This window comes from Diadema antillarum, unplaced genomic scaffold (genome assembly GCF_040938485.1).
Source record: "Diadema antillarum isolate AM-2024a unplaced genomic scaffold, OU_Dant_1.0 seq00000577_RagTag, whole genome shotgun sequence".
Taxonomy (NCBI): Eukaryota; Metazoa; Echinodermata; class Echinoidea; order Diadematoida; family Diadematidae; genus Diadema; species Diadema antillarum.
Window position 1 is genome coordinate 709,994 of NW_027271512.1, and position 24,742 is coordinate 734,735.

A 24,742-nucleotide genomic window follows, 5' to 3' on the forward strand; every position below is an offset into this window, starting at 1 on the left:
AGATCCAGTGATCCTCGACAGAATTCATTGAAAAAAAATGATGGCTTGCGTGAAAATGATACGGAAATATAGAAAAGTATAGAGAAACAGATGCCGAAATGATATAAATGATAATCAAATCTACTCAGTAAGTGTCTCAAGACAAGAGGGACGAGAAAATACGTGACAGTAAATCATTTGTAATCCAAGTTCTTCGAAAAGGAATTGAAATAAGCCAACAGGCTATTCAAATCTGTGGGATCATAAAATTGCAATAAAAAAGACTTTAATCTTCTTTTAAATGAATATATGGAGGGGCCTTTTTTACATCATTATTCAGGAAATTCCAGTTGGGCCAGTGTAAGTAAGTGTGTTCTTAGGTTTTAGCAAACATCGTTCATGAAAAAGGTAAATGAAAGTCATTGGAGGGTCGAGTTGGATACTCATGGAATGATTGATTTATTTGAAACATATAATAGAAGCGAAAATGGACGGGAGTGAGTTGTTGCTGTACATAATAGTTCGTTTTGTTCTTGTTTTTTATTCTGTGCACATGACGTAATGTGATATATATCAACGCAGGGCTCCCTTGTAAAGCATGCCTTTCTGACTCTGAAAGGGACAACCCTGCTTTTAAAGAAGACTTAATGAATTAATAAAATTCAAGTAATGTGCAGTTTAATGCTTTAAGTAAGCATGCCTGTACAGTGACGGGGTGATCGTTACGTTGAATTGCACATCACTTGAATATGAGACCATTCTGAAGTAAATAATTTTCATACAAGAATAGGTATATTATGTACTCTTAAATGAATTCCACAAGGATTGGAACAATCATCCCCCAAAATTTCCAATGATTCCCGCACTCATCAGTTACTCTCTAGCCACCCCCTTTAAAATCCGTTTCTGAAGCAGACATCCACACAAGGGTAACGTCTGCTCCTGGTCGGACGGATTTCAAAACTAACCTGCTTGTGATGGAATGCGTCTAGTCTGGTAGTTGCTGCCACAGTGTTTGTTTGTTTGTTTGCTTTTATTTCTGCATTCAATCAGATGCAATTTGAATGCAAACTTCAAAAAGTACAAAGACAAAGAATAACAAGTGCAGTGAAATAAATCGATAACAGTACATAGATAGATTCACATAGGTGATTGCATTGAGCAATGTAGATACACAGAAACATAAAATAAAATATACAGTATTTTTCAGTAAACAACAGAGATAATTGAATGCAGGAGACCACCATCATAAGCGATTAAGCTTGAAATGGATGGAGGCCTCATAAAATGACTATCCAACGACATAACTCTCTTGGAGGAAGGTGATCAGGTGAGTGCAGTGCAGTTGCAGGTGAGAGTGCAAGATGCAGTTGAAGGAAGAAAATTGAGATTGACAATAAGATGACAATCTATACTATAAATATTTGTTAGCTCAATTGGTTTAGAGAATATAATTGTATCAAATATCGTTTAAGTGAAGCTTTCAAAGAATAAATACTTGAACAAGACTTTATATTATCCGGGAGATTATTCCAAATATCCGGACCCGAATGTCTTATAGATTTATGTGTCACTAATAATTTGGGATTCAAAAGGTGGAAATTTCTACATATACGAGTAGGGTACGAATGGACAGAAGTATTGAACGCAAACATGTTATCAAACGATGATGGAAGTTGATGATGTATATATTTGAACATAATTACTGCTACTTGAATAATATTCAAATCAAAAACCTTCAATGTTTTAAGCTCATGAAATAAAGAATCAGTATGAGCCAGAAAATGCGATCCTGTACAAATACGTATAACTTTCTTTTGTAATTTAAATATAGAATTTATTTTGGTAGAGCCGCAAGTACCCCATACAACATTGCAATAACTTATATATGGGAGAATTAAGGAATTATATAATAGAAATAAAGTTGAACGAGGAAGAAAGAACTTCAGCTTGGAAATTATCCCTATATTTCTAGAAATACACGTTGTAACATGATGTAAATGCTCATTCCAAGTCAAACTTTCATCTATATATACTCCTAGAAATTTTGAATTCATTTTCTTTTCTAATGGGATATCATCAATGTTAATATGTATCAACGTATCTTCATTATGAGAATGAAGTTTGAAATGAATAAAATGAGTCTTTTTTATATTCAAAGAAAGTTTATTAGACTTAAACCAATTTGATACTTTACTAATTTCAATATTTAAAGTGTCATTTAAAATCTTAAGATCTTTATGAGAATAAGATATATTCGTATCATCAGCAAATAGAACAAAAGAGAGAAGAGAGGATGTATTTATGATATCATTAACATAAAGAAGGAATAATAATGGGCCTAAAATTGAGCCTTGGGGAACACCACATTTAATTAAAAGGGGGTCAGATTCACAACCATTAAAAATAACATGTTGTCTTCTATTAGTTAGATAATCTTTAAGCCATAAAAGTGCTTGTCCTCGAATACCATAATGACTAAGTTTGGTGAGTAAAATAAAATGATCAAGAGTATCGAATGCTTTACTCAAATCGCAAAATATACCTGCAACATGTTCTTTGTTTGCAAAAGCACTCGTAATTTTATCATAAATTTGTATTAGTGCTAAATCAGTTGAATAATTTTTTCTGAAACCATATTGATTGGGAATAAGCAAATCATACTTATTAACAAATTTAAGAAGTCTATTATAAACAATTTTTTCTAAGATTTTGGATATACTAGGCAATAAAGAAATAGGACGATAATTGCTAATTTCATGAGGATCATCTTTTTTATGTACAGGATTAACTTTCGCTATTTTCAGCAGGTCAGGGAAAATACCTTGTGATAAAGAAAGATTAAATATATAACTTAACGGTTCTGCGAGTGGATAAACTATTTCTTTCAATAACATCATACTTATTTTATCAGAACCACAAGATTTAGAGCTATTTAAAGATTTAGTGATACTAATGATTTCACTGGGACTTGTTGGATTAAAATAAATAGACTCTTGATTTTGGTCAAAAAGATAATCTGTAAAATGAGCAGAAATATTGCTAATTTTAGTAGCAAGTTCCGGACCGATATTAACGAAAAATGAGTTAAATGAATTAGCATACATATTGGGATCATTTATTTTAATACCGTTTAATGTGATATCATCCGTTGGCGGAGAATCAGGCTTTTTACCCAGGACCTCTTTAATAATTTTCCATGTTGCATTAATATTCGAAGAAACCTTTTTCATTCTATCAGAAAAATATAATCTGCGGGATAAACGAATCAATTTTGTCAATTTATTTCGATAAACTTTATACATATTCAAATTAAATTCAGTTGGGTTACGAATATGTAACTTATACAAAAAATTACGAGTGTTTATGGATTTCAAAATACCTTTTGTAATCCAAGGATTTCTTGGTTTATTTCGGTTACTTTTTATTCTACATAAAGGAATATTATTTTCATAATAATACAATAATCTATCATTAAAATATTTATATGCCAAATTAACATTGTTAATACTATAAATATCTGTCCATTCCTCTAAAAATAAATTCTGTTTCAATAATTCCACATTACGTTTTGACTCTTTATAATACCATATTTTATCATGTAATTTATTACGACCCACTTTACATTCACAAATTGAAAATATTGGTAAATGATCAGAAACTTCAGAACATAATATACCCCCCATAATTGTATTATTATACACATTCGAAAATATATTATCGATCTGAGTGGACGAGTGTGGATTTATCCTGGTGGGTTTATTGATAATCGACATAAAACCATATGAATACATTAAATGCATAAAATTAAGGGAATTATTGTTATCGGATGTGGGGGAAAAGTTAATGTTGAAATCACCAAAAATAAAAACATGTTTACTTTCATTACCTATCTTATGGAGATATAAATCCAATTCATCACAAAATAATTCACAATTCAGATCAGGAGGTCGATAAATTAAACCTATAATAACGTTTTTAGAGATTGGGTTCTCAATTTCAATAAATAACGTTTCTGCATATCTTAACGTGATTTCAGAACGGATTTTGAACTGTAAATTTTGCGCAATATAAAACGCAACACCGCCACCCCTTTTTCCTTGACGATCAGCCCTAACTAACTTATGATTGGGTAAATTAAAGATATCTGGGGAGTTTTGATGTAACCAAGTTTCACTTATTCCAATAACAGAAAATTCAAAATTGTTTAAAGAGTGCAAAAGATTTTCCAAATATTCAAAATTTTTATTCAAACTCCTAGAGTTTATATGCAGAAGTGAAATATTATCTGAACTATACGATACAATATCATTAAATTCAAGGGGTGTGTAATATTTACTGTCGCGCATAGGCATAATGTCAGCAGGAATATCGGGGGTATTCACATGTGGCGCCATTCTGTAATACAGAAATGTAAATTACCGGAGATTTGAGAGACAACAACTGCATAGGTGCTAATGTGCATTTTGCAAGTGCATACTACTGTGCAGGTGTGTGTACAAAGTGCAAATGTGTGTGGGGTTTCAATATATAATACAAAATTTGGTACAATTAGACCCATCTTGGTCACATTTACAATAATTACTAGTACGCAATTACAACAGATCACCAGGGGATAGCCGGACCACTCAGTATAAAGGTGTTGTGTTTTAAAACACGTACAGACAGAGAATTCAAGGACCGTGACACTTGCCCAGTTAAAGTTCAGGGAGACTTTCCCGTATACAGGGGGGAGGGGAGTAAAGGGGAGTAAACAGTAAAGGTACATTTCTTGCAACATCTGTATTGGCTATTGAATGTGGGACTTTTAACCATGCACCCATTAACACACGTATCAGAGAAAAAAAACAGTACAAATACTGAATGGAAATCAGGGTGTTAATAGCAACCCGTTTAACATGCGTCAAACGCAGGTGCTACTTGCAGTGGCTTAATTACCATTGGAGATCAGTCGGCCGTGGCGCGAAAAAGCAGCCACGCCTCGTGTCGACACATAACATGTGAACGATTATACATTCATGGAAACTGCTTACTGTACATGTATAATACGGACGTCTTATCAATGGGTTCGGAGTTTCAACAGGTGATTCGTAGAACAAAGGGATTTTTTTTTTTTCGGACAGTTCACAGGAGGATAAATATCTGCCATAGCAGTGAGGGATGTGCTGTACTACTACTAATAATAATAATAAAAAAAAATCGGAGTTCAATACCAAAAAGTGTGGGAGGTTTAAAAGAACCATCTACCAGTTATAAATTGTGACAGTGCACCTCAAAACGAACATAAAGTCGCACACACTGATTTTGCATGAGGACTGAAAATAAGTGAAATGGGTCAACCAAGCCGAACTTGACTTTTTCATATTTTCTGAAAGAGCGAGTCTTCTTTTACATTATGCTAAAATTTGGTATCATAAAACGGGCAAGAAAGTGTGTTTTTTATGCAGTTAATCTCGAACATTTTTGGTAGAATAGTGTGATTAGGTGTGTTTTTAGAATCCCTTTTTCATTTCTGAAAAACCTTGTCCACACTCTTCACTTTCAACTCTAATAACTTTTGACAGAATAGTGCTACTGCTGTGAAAGTTGGCATTAATTATGGACAGAATGTGTTAATGAGGCATGCTTAATTTCAGTTTAATCTGATAATCCCTTCATTGTTGTTACTCTGGTGGTTTACTTCCTGTTTTTTTGTCCCATTCATCGCACAGCCAGCACGGTTTGGTAAAGATTAAGCGCTTGAATAGACACTGTACTTCAGAGCCTCTTTTCTCAGTTCACACTTTTCCTGAGTTTGTGCTTTATTTCCAATATTTAGATAGGTTAGGAGAGTCCATTTGATTTGAGTTATACATCATTTTAAAGCTTAAAGTCTGCTATTTCAGAATACGGTCTTAACAAAAAATTCATATCTGGCGACTTTTTGTTTGTTTTGAGGTGCAGGGTCACAATTAGAAGAGATTAGTGACTTTCTGTAAAAATTTAAAGTTATTATTGGTTCAAAAACATTTTGAAACTATGAAGTGAAATATGTGGGTAGAAATGTCTGGCTTCAATCAATACGTGAAAAAATGAGGTACTATAAACTGTCACCATACTGTGGAGAATGACCAGGTGGTGCATGAGCATAACCTTGCAAAATTGAACCGTGTATCCCTAAAATGATGACCGAAAAAGGTTTTCTTTTTTTCCCGTTAAACTTGTTTGATAACCGCCATCAAAAAAAAAAAAAAAATATATATATATATATATATATATATATATACATATGAATGTATATAATAGGAAATAAAAATGGTTGAAACAAGCCATGGTTCTATCATTCATTACACACAGCGTTGGGAGTCACAGTGGATCAACAAGGAGTACAGATAGCAGAGGCGTGGAGGGGAAACCTCGCCCTGACATTGGTTTACGCACAAGACACGTAATTAACAGCACATATATTTGTAATGATGTTACAGGGTACAATTGAGTTCTACGGTTAAATATCGAAAAAGGAAAGTGTATGAAAGCTTAGTTGACAATTGGTTGACTTTAGATGTTCTTGCTCAATAACAATAAGTTGTAAGAAAAAGGAAAACTGTCAACCAAAGAGCTCCGGATGGGAAAGTGCTTTGAATCCCACAAGGATTGGAACAATCATCCCCCAAAATTTCCAATGATTCCCGCACTCATCAGTTACTCTCTAGCCACCCCCTTTAAAATCCGTTTCTGAAGCAGACATCCACACAAGGGTAACTTCTGCTCCTGGTCGGACGGATTTCAAAACTAACCTGCTTGTGATGGAATGCGTCTAGTCTGGTAGTTGCTGCCACAGTGCATGGTAACAGAGCAGTGTATTGTGCGCGTTTGGAGTAGCAACGAGACATCCCTGGACTGGTTCCCTCCATGATGAGCCAAAGATGAAAGGATTTTGTTCTCTGTAAAAACAAAACAAAACAAAAAATGACAAGCACAAATGCCGCTGGTACCTGTTCATTTGAATTTTGTCAACGTTGTGCTCCTTTCACAAAGATAAACCGTTAAGAGACCCAACTCATTGTCTTTCACTGACGCAATCTCACACTAAAAATATCCGGCCCCCATAGAGACATTCCATCCACTAGTTGTGCCCTTTTCCGTGATAGAATTCTGTATCAGACTTTCCTGATAGTAAAACAGCCTTTCCCGGTAGTCACCGAAAAAGAACAAATAGAAGTGAAAAACCTACATTAAAACACTCTCGCTTGGCGAGGAAAGCGCATATTATAGAAAGAAGACACTAAAATGTTATTCATAACGGTCAGCTATGAAAAAAGAAAATGTTGGTTGTGAGGAAAGAGGAATTCTTCCTCTTTCTATATGGATACATAATTATATTGAAAATGCGCCGTGTATGACCGAGCACATCCAATCAACTTACATGCAACAATGACAAATTGCACCTTTTTCAAAGGTTGAGCGTTGTCGTGAAGGAACAACGAAAGTCTTGTGAATGACTGGGATCTATCAAGGAAAGTGTCGACAGGCCAGCCTGCATGACTACAGGTTTGTAATTAAGGGATTCTTCTAATCTTTTAAGTGTCACCATGCCTCCCTTGTTGATATGTTGGTCACTCCCACAAAGGTCAAACAATCCAAACTTGGATTACAATTTTTTTTTGATAGGCTCTCTGTATAATATTCACTTCAATTCGTGTTTATTAAAAAAAAAACAGAAGAAAAGTCACACATAGGAGGTACATTTATAAAGTCATATTGACCATACAAACGTTTAACAAGATGTGGAGGCAGCTAGAAAGATAAACTTTTATGAGTAGCTACTACCAGAACAAAAGCATTTATTATAAAAGTGATATTAAATTGGAAAAAGGGTAATACATGAGCATATAAACTAGAACTAAAGCCTAGTAAAGATTATATAAACACATGTTCAGATAACTGTCGCTTTACACAAGCGTTACGTTACTGTACGATGTGATTATAGTCTGGTAGGAATGGGGGTCCCCATGCACCCTCCGAACACATTTTTTTAACTTACTTTTTTGTAACCCTTAGGGTGTCTAGTTGATAACTTTTTTTTTTCCCAAGAAAAAATCGAGTAGCTCATGGGGGTCATTGGTCGCCATCTTGGCAGCCATCTTGGATTTTTAAGGAAAATCATTACCACAACATTTGAACTACACAGCATAAAATTACAAATAAAGCATTTCTTCAGGGTAAATGTTACATTAGCAATCCATTGAAATGGTTGTTTACATGATCAAAGCAAGTTTGAAACAAGAAAAGCCTAAAAATATGAAAATTTCAGTGTCATTTACACCGAAAATTATCCAAGTAGTTTAACTTTTGATTTACACAACATACAGGGACAAATAACTCATTTCTTCAGAGTTAATACGACAGGAAGAATCGTTTGAGATAATAATTTACATGATTCAAGCAAGTTTCAGAATTAAAGATTCAAGTCCAAAAAAGCGAGAAAAACCAGTGTCGTTTAGTCTAGAAATTGCCCAAATAGTCCATATACATACATTACAATCTCATATCTCATAAGAGTGACTAACTACTTTGTCTTAACAGTCTGGTAGGAATGGGGGGTGCACGTCACGAGACCGACACCCACGAGTCATACAGCCCACAAGTTATACAGCTCACAAGGCATACAGCCCACGAGTCAAACAGCCCACAAGTCATACAGCCCACCAGTTATACAGCCCACGAGTTCGACATCAAGTAAAATAAGCCCAGGAGTTATACGGCTTACCAGACCGACACTACGCACAAAAGACTGCTGAGACCGACACTAGGCAAACAAAGCCCACGAGACCGACACTACACTTAAAAGGCCCACGAGACCGACGCAACGCATACAAGGCTCACGAGACCGACATTACGCAATAAAGAGGTTCACGAGACGGACACTAAGCAAAGAAGGCCCACGAGACCGTCATGATGAACAGCGCCACCTATAGACCAATAAATTGTATAGGGTGTCCTGATAATGGCATAAGGAAGATACGAGAGATAGAAAAGAAGAGTTGCCAGGGTGTTACCCCATCAGTTGCCCCCCACCTCCACTCCCTGAAATGATCAGGATCTTTAATTGTGTTTGCGTGGGTGTGTGTTTGTGAAACTCAAGTGAACAAAATTCAGTAAAAGTGTGCAACAGATCTTTCCACATTAACTAAAGATGCAAAGACACCCTCGTTTGCATGTTAACCCTTTGAACTCTTTTACATATTCCAACTCCCAGCCCCCCCCCCCCCCCCAAATAAAGAGAGAGATAGAGAGAGAGATATCTGCCTTTGGTGATTGTTATTACATTCTAGTGGGATCATCGAGAGGCATTTTATAGAGTGAAAATCGGCATGATTCGAATATGCTTATGGGTTGAATAGAGAAAAAACGGCTTGTAAGAAAAATTGTTAGCGCAAATCAATCTAATCTGTATAAACAAAGTGGCTACCAAAATCATTACGTTTTTAATCTTGTAGGCGGTTGCTCGTAGAAAACTCGTCACAGAACTGGCAAATTAACATCACTTAAATTACATGATGTGAAGGTGGAGCTGCAGAAAAGAATTTAATACAAGTCAACGAATTAGGAAGAAAATGAAGCATATACATTTTTTAATGCAAATACAATACACTGAATTGATGAGAGATTAGTGGTTTTGCTATACTTCACGGATTTTAGGAACTTATGAGATATTGTTGTACTATGATGTTAATCTGCATTGGTTCGACGAATCACATTATCAAGGAAAAAAATATCACGAAATGTGATGGCAGTAAATGATTAAAAAATGACAATTTGTCATATAGGTCCTATAATATATACATATTTGATTTGGATTCGAAAAAAAAAAACAAGATGCATTCAAGAAAACAGCTATTGTATTTCACGAAAAATGTACTGTTTTGGAGGAGAATAACACAAGCCACAAATCGAGGTGAATCCCTGCGATATAAAACGTTTTAATCAGTTGAATTACATACATTATACTTACAGAGAAAATTACAAATAGATTTTACTCCAAAACGTCTAAGCAGGGGGGTAGGATATCTAATATAGCCTAAGAAAATAGTGAATAGAGAAAGGGAAGAGGTAAAAAGTACATCCTGTCCATCTTCTAGCTAAAAACTAGGAAAGCCTATCAAAAGTAACACGATGACATTATCAAAGCTCTAATATTAATCCAAACGTCGGTCTTTTCCTCTTTTATCAATTAATTTGAATTCATTTCTTCTCCTTTTTTTTGGGGGGGGGGGGCGGGGGAGGGAAAGGGCATGAAGAATGCAATTCTATTTTTCTAATTGATAACGATGTCGCTCCCTGACAGACCTGCCCCCTGGAAGTATGTGGAAATACATATTTGATGTCGTTTATATGTAGATGGTTACCATCTTTCACTAAACGTGATAGCGTGACGAAATTGCACCCGCCAGTATGTTATTTTTCCATTCATTGAACACACTGTACAGGTAATTGACATGTAGATGGCGCTGTTTATCTTGTCGGTCTCGTGGGCCTTCTTTGCCTACTGTCGGTCTCGTGGGCTTTCTTTGCTTAGTGTCGGTCTCGTGAGTCTTTATTGCTTAGTGTCGGTCTCGTGAGTCTTTATTGCTTAGTGTCGGTCTCGTGAGTCTTTATTGCTTAGTGTCGGTCTCGTGGGCTATGTTTGCTTAGTGTCGGTCTCATGAGCATTTTGTGCGTAGTGTCGAACTCATGGGCTGTATGACTCCTGAGCCGTATAACTCGTGGACCGTATGACTCGTGGGTGTCGGTCTCGTGGGATGATCCCGAAGGGTGCACGTCACGAGACCGACACCCACGAGTCATACAGCCCACAAGTTATACAGCTCACAAGGCATACAGCCCACGAGTCATACAGCTCACAAGTCATACAGCCCACCCGTTATACAGCCCACGAGTTCGACACTGAGTAAATAAAGTCCACGAGTTCGACATCAAGTAAAATAAGCCCAGGAGTTATACGGCTCACGAGACCGACACTACGCACAAAAGGCTCATGAGACCGACAGGATAAGCAAACAAAGCCCACGAGACCGACACTACACTTAAAAGGTCCACGAGACCGACGCTACGCATACAAGGCTCACGAGACCGACATTACGCAAAAGAGGTTCACGAGACCGACACTAAGCAAAGATTAAGAAGGCCCACGAGACCGACAGGTTGAACAGCGCAACCTATCGACCAATAAATTATTTAGGGTGTCCTGATACCTGTAATAGCATAGGAAGATATGTGATGGAAAAGAAGAGTTGCCATCTCCGGCAGGGTGTTAGCCCATCAGCCCCATTAGCCCCTCCCCCCCCCCCCCGAAATGATCAGGATCTGTAATTTTTGCATGGGTGTGTCTTTGTGAAAAAAAATGAACAAAGTACAGTAAAAGTGTGTAACAGATCTTTCTACAATAAACCTGCGAGGGTGTTGATTTAATATTGATTAAGAATGAAAAATAACGTAATCGTCTTTTAAGGTAGCATTAGGGATTCTGAAAAAAAAAAAACAGATGCATCCATGAAAACAGCTCTTGTATTTCACAATAAAATGTACTGTTCGGAAGAGCATAACACAAGCCACAAAATTGAGGTGAATTCCTGCGACTATACATCATAGTTACAGAGAAAATTACAAATAGATCTTACTGCAAAACGTCAAATCAGGAGGGTAGAATATCTTAAATAGATTAAGTAATTAGTGAATCGGGAAAAGAAGAGGTAAAATTTACATCTTGTCCATTTTCTAGCTAAAAACTGGTAAAGCCTGTTAAAAATAGCACGATGGCATTATCAATGCTCTAAACTAATCCACATATCGTTATTGTCCTCTTTTAAATTTATTTGTGTTTTTTGTCTCTTTTTTTGGGGGGGGGGGAGCGGGGGCATGAAGAATACAATTCAATTTGTCTACTTGATAACAATGTCGCTCCCTGACACACTTGCCCCCCCCCCCCCCCCCCCCGAAGTATGTAGAAATACATAGTTGATGACGTTCATAATTATGTAGATGGTCACCATCTTTCTATTGATAGCGTTACGAAATTACACCCGCCAATATGTTATTTTTCCGTTCATGGAACACCCTGTACAGGTGATTGACATGTAGATGGCGCTGTTTATCCTGTCGGTCTCGTGGGCCTTTTTTTTTTTTTTTTTTTTTTTTTTGCCTACTGTCGGTCTCGTGGGCTTTCTTTGCTTAGTGTCGGTCTCGTGAGCCTTTTTAGCTTATTGTCGGTCTCGTGGGCCTTTTTTGCCTACTGTCGGTCTCGTGGGCTTTCTTTGCTTAGTGTCGGTCTCCTGAGCCTTTGCTGCTTAGTGTCGGTCTCGTGTGCTGTGTTTGCTTAGTGTCGGTCTCATGAGCCTTTTGTGCGTAGTGTCGAACTCATGGGCTGTATGACTCCTGAGCCGTATAACTCGTGGGCTGTATGTACAGGTGATTGACATGTAGATGGCGCTGTTTATCCTGTCGGTCTCGTGGGCCTTTTTTTTTTTTTTTTTTTTTTTTTTTTTTTTTTTGCCTACTGTCGGTCTCGTGGGCTTTCTTTGCTTAGTGTCGGTCTCGTGAGCCTTTTTAGCTTATTGTCGGTCTCGTGGGCCTTTTTTGCCTACTGTCGGTCTCGTGGGCTTTCTTTGCTTAGTGTCGGTCTCCTGAGCCTTTGCTGCTTAGTGTCGGTCTCGTGTGCTGTGTTTGCTTAGTGTCGGTCTCATGAGCCTTTTGTGCGTAGTGTCGAACTCATGGGCTGTATGACTCCTGAGCCGTATAACTCGTGGGCTGTATGACTCATGGACCTATTATCGATGTCGGTCTCGTGGACCGTATGACTCGTGGGTGTCAGTCTCGTGGGATGCCCCCGAACAATATACCTATGTTTCATGATACAATACTACTTATATCATTTACATGTTCATTCCATGTATAAGATTAGCGCCAATAGTCACACTAAGAAATTGAGTAGACTTTTTTTTTTTCTACAAGGGGTAACCCATCAATATTACAAATTACATTAAATATCAGAAGAATTAACGTTTTTAACATGTATAAAACTAGTTTTATCAATATTTAAAGATAATTTATTGCATTTGAACCAGGAAGAAACTGTTAACCGATCAACATCATCCTTTCTCGTGTTTGCAGTACTGTGATTGGTGGAAAGTTAACATTTTATTTCACTCAACAACCCATATTCTGGGTATCAAAGTCCACCGTAAAGTCATATTTCACGTTATCAACTGAATAATATATACAAACAGAGTTGCAAGTAACTTTCGAAATAGACAAACTGACTATAATAAAGTGAATAAAAGTGAAATACGATTGATGAAAAGAACAAATACAATATACATAGATAATTATATAAGTCTATTGATCCACAATACAGTGAAAAAAAAAGGAAAATATTACAGGGGGAAAGAGGGGAAGGGGGAGAGTGAGAAGGACCCAAAAACTGATGGCACGAGTACAGCTGTCAAAAAAAAAAGAGAAGGAAATACTAGTCCCACATAGTCAACCTGACAGTTGAGATAAACAAAAAGGTGAAAAATGCAAAGACGTAGGGCCTACAGACATAATTATATAGATAAGTGAAGAAAGTATGAAGGGAGAATGAAGGAGAAATGAAGGAAAGAGGGGGAGAGTGAAAAGACATGATAGATAAAGAAGTCACAACAGTAAAAAAGGCTTAATGCGGTATAAAAAACTAAGAAAAGGACAAAATACTATAGCAAAGTAAACAAGTGTAATTAGGCCTATATAACTACAAAACTAGGATTAGTAACTCAAAAGGACTGCCCTGTTTTCACAGTTATTGATCCACCCTCATTGTATTTTTTTTTTTTGCTGTTCACTAAAGAGGCTGCAATGAAAAGGTAATGAAATCCATCACCAATATCATTCTTATTGCAGTTGGTACAGAATCTTTAATTTCCAGGAATGTGATTATATTATCTTCCAGAAACAATTGGCAATTTGGGATTAACACAACCGAATTTTCATTAAAATTTCTCTGAGAATCATTTAAGTATTGGGAGTATTTCTCAAAATAAAGCTCCTGCTTGAAAATTCGAGAGTACTAACATAGAGAACAAAAATTTCAACTACATCACTACCCCACTTTTGCTTGAAACTGCAATTCAATCTGGTGTTAAATAAATTTACGCTTCTGCAAGAGTGAAATAATGTTGATACAGGAATGTGATAGAATTCTGTGAGACCAATTTGTTTTTTTTTTTATGTCGAGGTGTTATATTTTCCGATATTTGTAATCAATTTAGGTAGTTTTCACGTAGGAAAACTTTTTGTTTTGGATTTTGCATTACTATAGTGTTTCGATGTGTCATTTTCCGATATTCGTGATAAATTTATATTGTTTTCACGTTGGAAAATGTTGTGACTTGGAGTTTGCATTCAGTATATTTCGGCGTGTCATTTTTCCGATATTTGTAATCGATATAGGTGGTTTTCACAAAGGATAGCGTTGTGTTTTTGAGTTTGCGTTGAGTTTGCATTAATTAGTATTTTGGGGTGTCATTTTCCGATATTTGTAATCGATATAGGTTGTTTTCGCATAGGATAGCGTTGTGTTTTTGAGTTTGCGTTGAGTTTGCATTAATTAGTATTTCGGGGTGTCATTTCCCGATATTTGTAATCGATATAGGTTGTTTTCGCATAGGATAGCGTTGTGTTTTTGAGTTTGCGTCGAGTTTGCATCAAGTAGTATTTCGGCATTTATGATCGATCATTTATATCCGTATTTCTGTGCATCATTCTGCTTTACATTTTCTGAATTTTGAAAGTGAAATATATTTAAAACGATATGTATTTGGTCAAGAATTTATGAATTTAATGAAATTTTTATAAAATGTTTTTTTTTTTCAAGTTAGTGTTGACTGTTGAGCAGTTGCGTTTAGTCATTCTTCGATGAAATGGATTTACTTGATCGATACTAGTTTTTGTTTCGAGAGGACTAACGTGAGAGTGGCCTCGGAAGAGCCAGGTCCAGGTACTGTAATTCACCCTAATTTTCACCGATAATGGTTTGTATTAGTTTGCATTAATTAGTATTTTGCATTAGTTTGCATTCATTAGTAGTTTGCATTGAGTTTGCATTGAGTTTGCATTGAGTTTGTATTAGTTTGCGTTAGTTTGCATTAGTTTGTATTAGTTTGCATTAGTTTGCATTAGTTTGCGTCAATTAGTAGGACCCTGCAAAAGCCAATAAATCCAGCAAAAATAGAAGCGTATGGGACTGGTACCTATAATGGATCTACATTTCAATTATTCGGACACGTTGCTGCAATTTTCTTATTGGCAAAACGCAATCGAAATAAACAGACTGTGAGTTATGTGCAAGCTACGAAGTTTGTGGTGACTGGAGTACCAAAACAAGTCTAAACAGAACAAAATAGTAAGAATACTCACCGCACTCTTGCGCTAGTCAGGACAAGGGAGCCTGCCTGGCAAATATGGTATCAATACGCAAACTCGATCCTACGCACGAGCCGCGCCTGCCGCCCGATCCCGTGCGAGGCTTCGGGTCGGCAGCAATCTTCGAAGATTCGGCCGTCGATTCACTTGAATAGGAAGCAGGACAAGTAGGATGTACCGGTTTGCAAGATCATTCACAAACATGATATTCCCTGGTTTAATTTGCCCTTTAAACCACATCTGTATTTTGCATCATCGTTTTCAGTCACTATTCCGGAACGGACAAAGAAAACAGAAACGATGGAAAATAAGAAGGAAGATAGAGAGTATATCAAAATCTTTGAAAGAAAAATTAATACAAGATGCTGAAGAATACTTAGGTATTATAAAAGATGATTAAAAAAAATAAGTATGCAAATGAAAAAAAAAAGTGAAATGGAGGAGAAAAAGTAAAAGAAGATTAAGAAGAAGAAAAAAGTATAAGAAGAAGAGGAAGGAATAGGAACAGAAGAAGGACACAAAAAAGAGAAAAGAATAAGAAAAAATGAGGCAAAGAAAACAAACACATCACTACAATAGAAATCAATGGATTTAAAGGTATTATTTACCTTTGGGAGCAGTAATTTTAAAAATGTTCGAATTATCACATTTGATGCATATGTGAAGGTCAATTGTATCACAAAACATCCTGCCATTTAAAGATTTTGCAATAAAGCCTTTATATAAGGAGATATTTTTCTCACTAAACTATAACCTGTAGATGGTTTAGTCTAGAATTTAAAAACAATTTCATTATAATTATTGTTCACATTTTGCATATTTAACAATACTTAACATTGATTATACTGATTAACTTTTTACACTGATTGTTTCTATCCCTAACTCGCATTTTAGAACTATTTTGAAGCACTATTAAACAAGCTAAATTTTTGTTTCATCTGCAAATGGTAAATAATGCCTTTAAATATTGAAAGCTACCATAGATTTTGTCGTCAAAATCAACCTTGCGGAATTTGAGAGCCACTCTCCACTTTCTGTCACGTTGTTCGGCACTGTGCTCTCGACTGAGGAAATCCCTTGTGTTGGGAATTTGCGAATCAGCTGGATATTGATCGGCGACTGACTTGCGCTGTGATGTGCACAACACATCAATACCGTCTCCTTTAGGAAGTTCGACGCCGGTTCATCACGTCTTAAAACAGTTCAGAAAAACCCGTCAACCATCTACTTAAACTGCTCTTAGTATATGTGAGTAAACTTTTGCCTTTTCTTTCGACGTATACTGCCTTATGCGAGGGGATTTTCGTGGCATTTCGAGGCAGAATCTACCCATTTTAGGTAGGATTGCTATGTGACCGCGATATGTCGGAGGAAATGTTAACAGCAAGCGCACAGCGAGTAATTGCTACTTGATAAACATGACGGGACAGACAGGGCCATGCCAGGGGCTTGCAAAGGTTACCGAGCATCCATTCGCTCAGCTACCCGTGAGCTCCTCTCACAGAGTTGATACGCAAACACCGGGCGCCAGGCCCGGGCGGTGGATGGCCGCTTTTGCGCACCAGTGCAGTGTAAACAGTGCAGCATGCAGCGCCAATCAGTTCCATCAAGGAGCCTCAAAAGCTCCTTGCAATTGGTTCCATGCAATTATGAGCGATTAACGTTACAGCTAAACATTTGTCAAATTGGGGGAGATTGGTTGCAATTGTTTTAGATTATAAAGACATGTAGATCTATATGATAGATTTTATGAAGATAAAGATTAGACTTAGAGTCAGTCTGACGTCAACCCCAGCCCAGGGCTATCCAGGGCCAGTTGCAAGTCCAAGGGCAGGCCAGGGGTTTTTAGGGGCCACACACAGTTTTGATCTCAAAATGACTCCTATTGATATTTTGGGTTAGATCTACAGAATTATATTCTCACATGTCAGCTTTTCCACGATGCATTACACTGCAAGTATGGCCATATTTACAGTCATGGTACCGTAGTTATGGGTAAACTCGGCCTAGCGGGTAAAGTCGGCCGCCAGCGCGCACAGTACATAAAATTGTACTGTGCGCGCTGGCGGCCGACTTTACCCGCTAGGCCGAGTTTACCCATAACTACGGTAGATAATAAACATTGCCAAGTGTGGTTTAAGCAGAAATTACATATGCCAGTTCGAGATTTGCTCGCTACTCATCGTGTACTTGCAATGTCCGTGCTTATGCCTGTCGGAGGCACATGTTCGGCAGAAAATAGCCAGCAAATGGAATGAATTGTAACTATGAGGGTATGCTGGGTAACTTCTGTAACGTTTGCGATTAAACACACGACTTCGAACCAAGATTTGCAGATGTGTTCTTAATCTTAGCTCTTGATAGATTACTGATAATAAAGTAGGGAGCACTGCAGGTAGAAGTAAATGATCTATGAATATGATGTTAAAAAAATTCATAATACGCTTGTATTTACCATTGTATTCTACCTAGACTCTATATCATATAATCATAAACTTATAGTGCCACGATCCCAATTACAAATTTCTTTGTGTGGTTAAATGTTTTGTGTTCTTCTTTGTATTTCATGCAGATGATTTTAGGGAGCAAGTATGATTTGACTACACCCACAACATTTTTTAGTCTGTGCACTGAATATGATACAGATATGAATGATGGTGACACATGTATACAGTCCTGAACAGGAAATATTGGAATCCTGTCTAATGTAAACATCCTTGGAAGGGATGTTGATATTCCCCATTTTGACCCAGATGCAAAAACTGGTCCATAACAATGCATGGCCCTTTACTGTATGAAAATAGTGCAAAGACCTGCAGAGGCTGCCCAGACAAGAGGAACTGAGACCATTTTTGCTGTTAGATAGTCTGAAAACTTCAGCCTGTCTCTTTGGTAGATATTTTGCTGGCAATTTTAGCTTCATCCCACCCCCTTGGACGTACAGTTTGAACTCCTGTGTGATATGCGGGGGGAGGGGGGGGGGGGGGGGGGTATGATGATACCATGAAAATATAACTTAGCCACTCATACTATAACATTATAGAGAGCCTGAAATTCATGAAGTTTGCAAATTTGAAGTTGTGAGACTCTTTTCAGGCATTATTTACCATTTGCAGCTGAAACAAAAACCCAGCTTTAGTGCTTCAAAATAGTTCTAAAATGTGAGTTAGGGATAGAAACAACCGACATAAAAATGTCAAACCGTTTCAATGTTAAGTATTGTCAAATGTACAAAATGTGAACAATAGTTGTAAATTGCTTAGTTCTAGAATAAACTGGCTACTGTTATGGTTTATTGAGAAAAGTCTATCTCCTTATATGATAGACTTTATTGCAAAATTATTATATGGTAGGATGTTTTCTGATACAACTGACCTACACATATCAGATATGCATCTAATGTGATAACCCCTAAATCACTGCTCCCAATGGTAAACAATACCTTTAATTTGTCAAAGTGAGCCTTGCAAAAATTCTTAGTACTTTATTTACTTTCAGAGAACAATAAAAGAGAAATTGGGCTGGTACATTGTGCTGCCATGGTCCTGGTGAAATTTCACATTGGTTTCTTGCCATACTCCAAGGGCTGGAGTGCCTTGGTCATACACGTAGGTTTATGTGTGCATGAAGTTCACATGCACATCATGCCCCACACAACATCGATGGCAGAGGTTCAGATGCCGTTTTAGGGGATTCATGAAGCTGTGTTGGATGCAGCGAGACTTATCAATCTTTAGAACATCCCATGAAGAGTGTAGGCCTATACAAGCTTTGAGACTGGTCACTGAGGACGGATTGATTTTGCTACAGCACGCATTTCCCATAGACACTTGCCAGATATACTCGGGACTCATCCTCAACGGGTTAACAAAAGGTGATCAGGACAGTGTAGGGCATTAATTTCTTTTTGATATAGACAGTAAGTAAAAGGCATTTCAGCATGGCTGGTAGACATACCTGCATTTATCATGCACTAAAAAAAAAATGAGTCTAATATTCCCCAGGGTTGGCTTTGCATAGAGATGAGTATCGGTCTGTACTGTTGGATTATAAGCATTACGTGAATATGTGCAGAGATGGAGTCTGGTATCAGTTTTTGCCACCCAGTAAATGTCATTAGTGTATTACATTGCAGGGAGATAAGAGTCTAAGTAAAGGTCATCATGTCTTCAACCCAACATCTCCCTCCTTCTCCTTCATGCCTTCCCTCCTTTCTCCTCCCCCCCCCCTCTCTCCCTCCCTCCCTCCCTCCCTCCCTCCCTCCCTCCCTCCCTCCCTCCCTCCCTCCCTCCCTCCCTCCCTCCGTCCCCCCTCCCCCTTCCCCCTTCCCCCTTCCTCCCTCCCCCTTCCCTCTCCTTCTCTCTCTTGCTCCTAATTTCATCAAATTGTAGTCTAGATTCTGGACTGTTTCTGTATCTGCCTGCTGTAATGACTTCCTATAGTGTGACGTGGGAATTTCTTGGATGATAGTTTCTTGAGGTACACTAACTGCCGTTTTATACATACCCAGGTAATCAGTACACATTATACAGTACAGTGCATGTTACACCAGTGTAAGAGAAATGAGAAGAAAACATTGACAATTTTTTTTAACAAGTCCAGAATCTAGACTAATCGAGCAGGGCTCTCTCTCTCCCACTGTCAGTCTAACTGTCTTTCAATCTGACTGTCTGCTTTTCTCTTCCTCCCCCTCCCCCCCCCCAATTTGTCTTGGTGTTGGTATAGGGAGAAGTGTGCTTGCATTTCCTCGAAGGGGCTCGTCTGCCCAGGGAGGTTCCTCCCTCCTTCTGCCAAAGCCTTGCACCTTGCACCAGGGAGGTGCCTTGCACTATAAAGCTGCCAGCAAATGTCCTAACTAGTGCTCATTTTTTGGTATAAGAGTGGGCATCCTACCAAAAAGTGAGCAAAGATGTTGATAGTGCTCACAGAAAATTAAAGAAAAAAGAAGAAAAGATCCATTGCTAACTTCCAATTTGCCAGACAAACCCAAATTTCCAAGGGAAAACTTTTTTTTCCCCAAAATTCTCTATATTACTGTATGTTCAATTTAGATATTGGATGTAATGAGAGAGAGAAAGAGAGAATATATTAGTGGATTGAGTGAATGCAGCAATATTAGTTGAACACATCAGTGAAAGTTGGAGGAAAGTCGGACAATCCATTGGACTTTATTTTTGAGTTTTAGTGCCACCATCACTGGATGAGAAAACTTCTACAGCTTTTGATGTCACATGTGAAGAACAAGATAAAGAAAATATAAAGAAATTTCAACATATTTTCACTTTTCTCGCATAATACATTTTAAGAACACAACTTGCCTCTTTCAGAAGACAGATGGAATGATATTACATCAGTGACAAGTCAAGAGAATGCGTACATTTCTCAAAAAGAAATTTTGTGAAATTCTCTTTATATTTTATTTATCGTTCAATGCAGACATCATAAACTGTAGTAGTCTTCTCATCCAGCAGTGACTACGCAGAAACTTAAGGAAATTCTTAACTTTTGCATCAATTTTCTGATTTCCCCCAAATTTTCACTGATCTGCATTCTACTAATATTGCTGCATTCACTCAATCCACATGTATAATGAAGGTGAACTTGTCCTTCAAAAGTGTGAGAAATATCTTGAAAGACAAGCAGAAGTACATGCAAATTGACGTCATGATGTTGATTTTATGTCAGGTGGATTTTGTAAAGTCAATATTTTACACCTCTACTGCGCATTCAGAATTACATAGATAAACAACACACCAAGGTCTTATCAATTTGGAAATTGATCATGGGAAGAAGAAAGGAAAACAAACTTTGCACAGAAAAGAGTGAGAAAGCATATATCTAGGTTTTGCAAACAAAATATGAACAAAATGACATTGACAACATGTCTTGTCAATGAGGCCCTGAGAGCAATAATGAAATATCAAGGTTTGTTAAAGGGAAATTTGTATATGACAGAGAATCGAATGTTGTGTTACATACAAAAACTAAAGCTACAAATAATACAAAATTGTACACACATGTTTATGGCACTACTGTTTGGTGCATAACTGATTTCCTACAAATTTTGTCGCTGCTATTTTTTCCTCCATTTTCATCAGTGGAAGTTTATTATACCCCCGCCAAACGAAGTTTGAAGGGGGTATATAGGAATCAGCGGACGGTCGGGCGGTCGGGCGGTCGGGCGGTCGGTCGGGCGGTCGGTCGGGCGGTCGGTCGGGCGGTCGGTCCGTTGCAAATCTTGCGTCGCGAACTACTTCCTCAGTTTTCAACCGATTCCCATAAAACTTGGCACAGATGTGTGCCTTGGGTTGTAGATGTGCAAGACGTATTTTTTGACAGTACCCAAAAGTACATTGCCATGGTAACGGCATATTATGGGCAAAAATGGGTACAAATCTTGCGTCGCGAACTCCTCCCACAGTTTTTGATCAATTTTTATGAAATTAGGTACAGATGTTCATCTGAATATGTTAATGTGCAAGACACATATTTCCGCAGTGGCAAAAAGTGCGTTGCCATGGTAACGGCATGTTATTGGTAAAATATAGGGCAAAATGCTTCATGGCAAAACTGCTTCATCAGTGTTCTTCCAATTCTCATGGAATTCATATTGAATGTTTGTCTTAGGATATAGGTCAGCATGACACATTTCTTGACAGTGACAAAAAGTATGTTGCCATGGTAACAGCTCACATATTATGAGCCAAAATGATGGAAAATTTTGTGTTGCAAACTACTTCCTCAGTTTTTGCCCAATTTCCATGAAACTTGGTACAGATGTGTGCCTTTGGTTGTAGATGTGCAAGACGCATTTTTTGACAGTACCCGAAAGTACGTTGCCATGGTAACGGCATATTAATGGCAGAAGATCAAGGAAAGATCTTGCGAATTTAACTACTTCCTCAGTTTTTTGACCAAAGCTTATGAAATGTGGCACACACCTTGATCTTGGTGGGAAGATGTGGAAGACATATTTTTCGGACGTGTCGGAAGCTGCATTGCCATGGTAACGGCATATTAATGGCGGAAGATCTAGGAAAGATCTTGTGGATTGAACTACTTCCTCAGTTTTTGACAAAAGCTTATGAAATGTGGCACACACAATAGTCTTGGTGGGAAGATGTGCAAGACATTTTTCGGACGTGTCGGAAGCTGCGTTGCCATGGTAACGGCATTTAAATGGCAGAAGATCAAGGAAAGATCATTCCTTGGGTAAGACTGTCGTCACGGGGCGGGGGTATTAATCACCTTAAGTGATATTTCTAGTTTTATTGTGGATTCACTGAAATATCTGTTGAAATCATGAGGATGCTAATTTGTAAAAGTTTTTTTTTTAGTGAAATGTATTTCCATTTATAAAAGTAGAAAAACAAGATAGATTCTGTATTTCATATTCCAATAAATGTGTGCATTATTAGAGTACTACATGTACATTGTAGATCTATATGAAAACAAGTGAACAAACTGCCACAGACATCATTGCAAAAAGAGGCATTTTTTAAAGATCTTTCTTATTAAAGACAAAATGTGTTGTTACTATAAGAATTTACTTTCCTTAAATGCAGTTATCCAGTAGCATGATATTACCCAAAACATAGATTTGTCATTCATGTAGGCCTACATTAATATCAGTATTTGCTCCATTCTATGTTCTTGGCCCACAGTGAGATTTACATGTAGTTTTCCAGGGTTAGTGTGCAAGTGGAATTAAAGCACCCAGCCTGCAAAGCAACAATGAAGTGAAAATGTTAACAAAATCAGGCATTTACTGGTATTCCGACTGCAATAAAATCATAAGGTACTCTTTGCATTTTGTCTGATGTTATGGTGTTACTAATGTGACACCATGATATAGTGCTTCTAAATGTAGGGGTTTCTGATCAGTGTCAAGTCTTTGAGAGTGGGTGTTTGGTGTCTGTGTAAGGACATTGAGTTAACCATTATGGATCATGCAGGAAGCTGTTTAGCAGGATACTAGTACCGTAATCTCAAAACAGCCAATGGATGTACAGTAACTGTCAGTGGTGGGATGACATGTCGCCCTAGCATGCTTCAGTTCACCCCATCTTATACACCCTTTGTGGCACTTTAAATATGCAGTTAGGGAAATAATGTGTTCATGGGGGCGTTGCAAGGACCCCCCCCCCCCTTTTTCCCCCCCTGAAGTCCCCAGTGGTAGATAGTTTTGGAAAGAAGTAAGATGGTGTGAAGAGGATTTAGGAAGTGGGAAGTGAACTGGAGTTGAAATCCTTGCAGACAAAGGGATTAAACGTGATACCCATAAAAGAGACTGCACCATAGTACAGGTATAGCAAGTGAATTTTGTCACGCTGCCACTACTACTACTAGTACTAAGTACTATCTTGAACAGAAAAGCGGATTGACTCACATGGGGTAAGTGGAGAAGTTGATTTAGGAATTGCTTGGTGCATGAAAGCAAGAATAGTGAACAGAGTTCTTTAGTTTCAACCCCACATGTTCATATTGTAACAAATTTGGGTAAATGTGTGTATACTTCATGTTATGTGTTTCAGAATGATTGTCAATACCTGAGTACAATTGTATGTTTTAATACTATTATGTGCTTCTGGCTGTAGTGACATATTGTTTTTTAAAAGAAACGTATGGTATTGAACAGACTAGAGTCTCAATCACCATCATATTGTGTTATGCTGTTTCACACATTTGTTTTCTTTAAAAAAGAGGTGCATCATTTAGTGGTTGTGATGATTACTTTGTTTGTCAAATATATCTTAGTATGTTCTGAGTGCTGTATTAAAAATATTCATGAGCAACTTTTACAGAATTGTAAATAGGGATATAGTTTGTGTGTAAACATATCACATAGCTTTCAAAACCATTTGATATCACACCGTGTAAAATGGATGGTGAATAGAATTCAGCTTCATTCAAACAACTTTTTCTCTGTAAGGGAACCCCCTGTAAAGTCATTTATGTGCGGGGGGGGGGGGGGGGGGGGGGGGGAGGGAAGACACATGGTGAAGGGATGTGTTCGGGGTAGGAAGATTCCACAAGCATGTTTAATTACGTGTGCTCACATGAAATGCTATGGCTGGTCGCACCTTGCGTTATGTTTCGCGGAGTCTCTCTGTGATTCACTTCCCCCCTCCTGCTAGCTTCAGCCTTGTCTGAGGGCCTAAGCCATGGGCTTCCTGCCTGTGTGCATTTTTCACCCCACTTAAAGACAGTTTAATGCACCCAGTGTCATTTGACACCCCCCCTGTATCTCTTTGTCTCTACACTTGCAGTCTTTGTGCGTACCCATATCTCATTATGATGATGATGTTCCAAGCAAAAATCTAGG

At 37.8% G+C, this 24,742-nt stretch overlaps 1 protein-coding gene across 1 annotated transcript in view; it reads left to right on the top strand.

Annotated features, from left to right (window-relative positions):
• Positions 1 to 16,577: 16,577 nt before the first annotated feature.
• The window catches only part of LOC139735418 (uncharacterized), a 70,157-nt gene continuing 61,992 nt past the window's right edge, over positions 16,578 to 24,742 (top strand). Inside the window, exon 1 of the mRNA XM_071646169.1 lies at positions 16,578 to 16,665. The gene's annotated coding sequence lies outside the window, so the exon portion shown is untranslated. The remainder of the gene's footprint in view (positions 16,666 to 24,742) is intronic.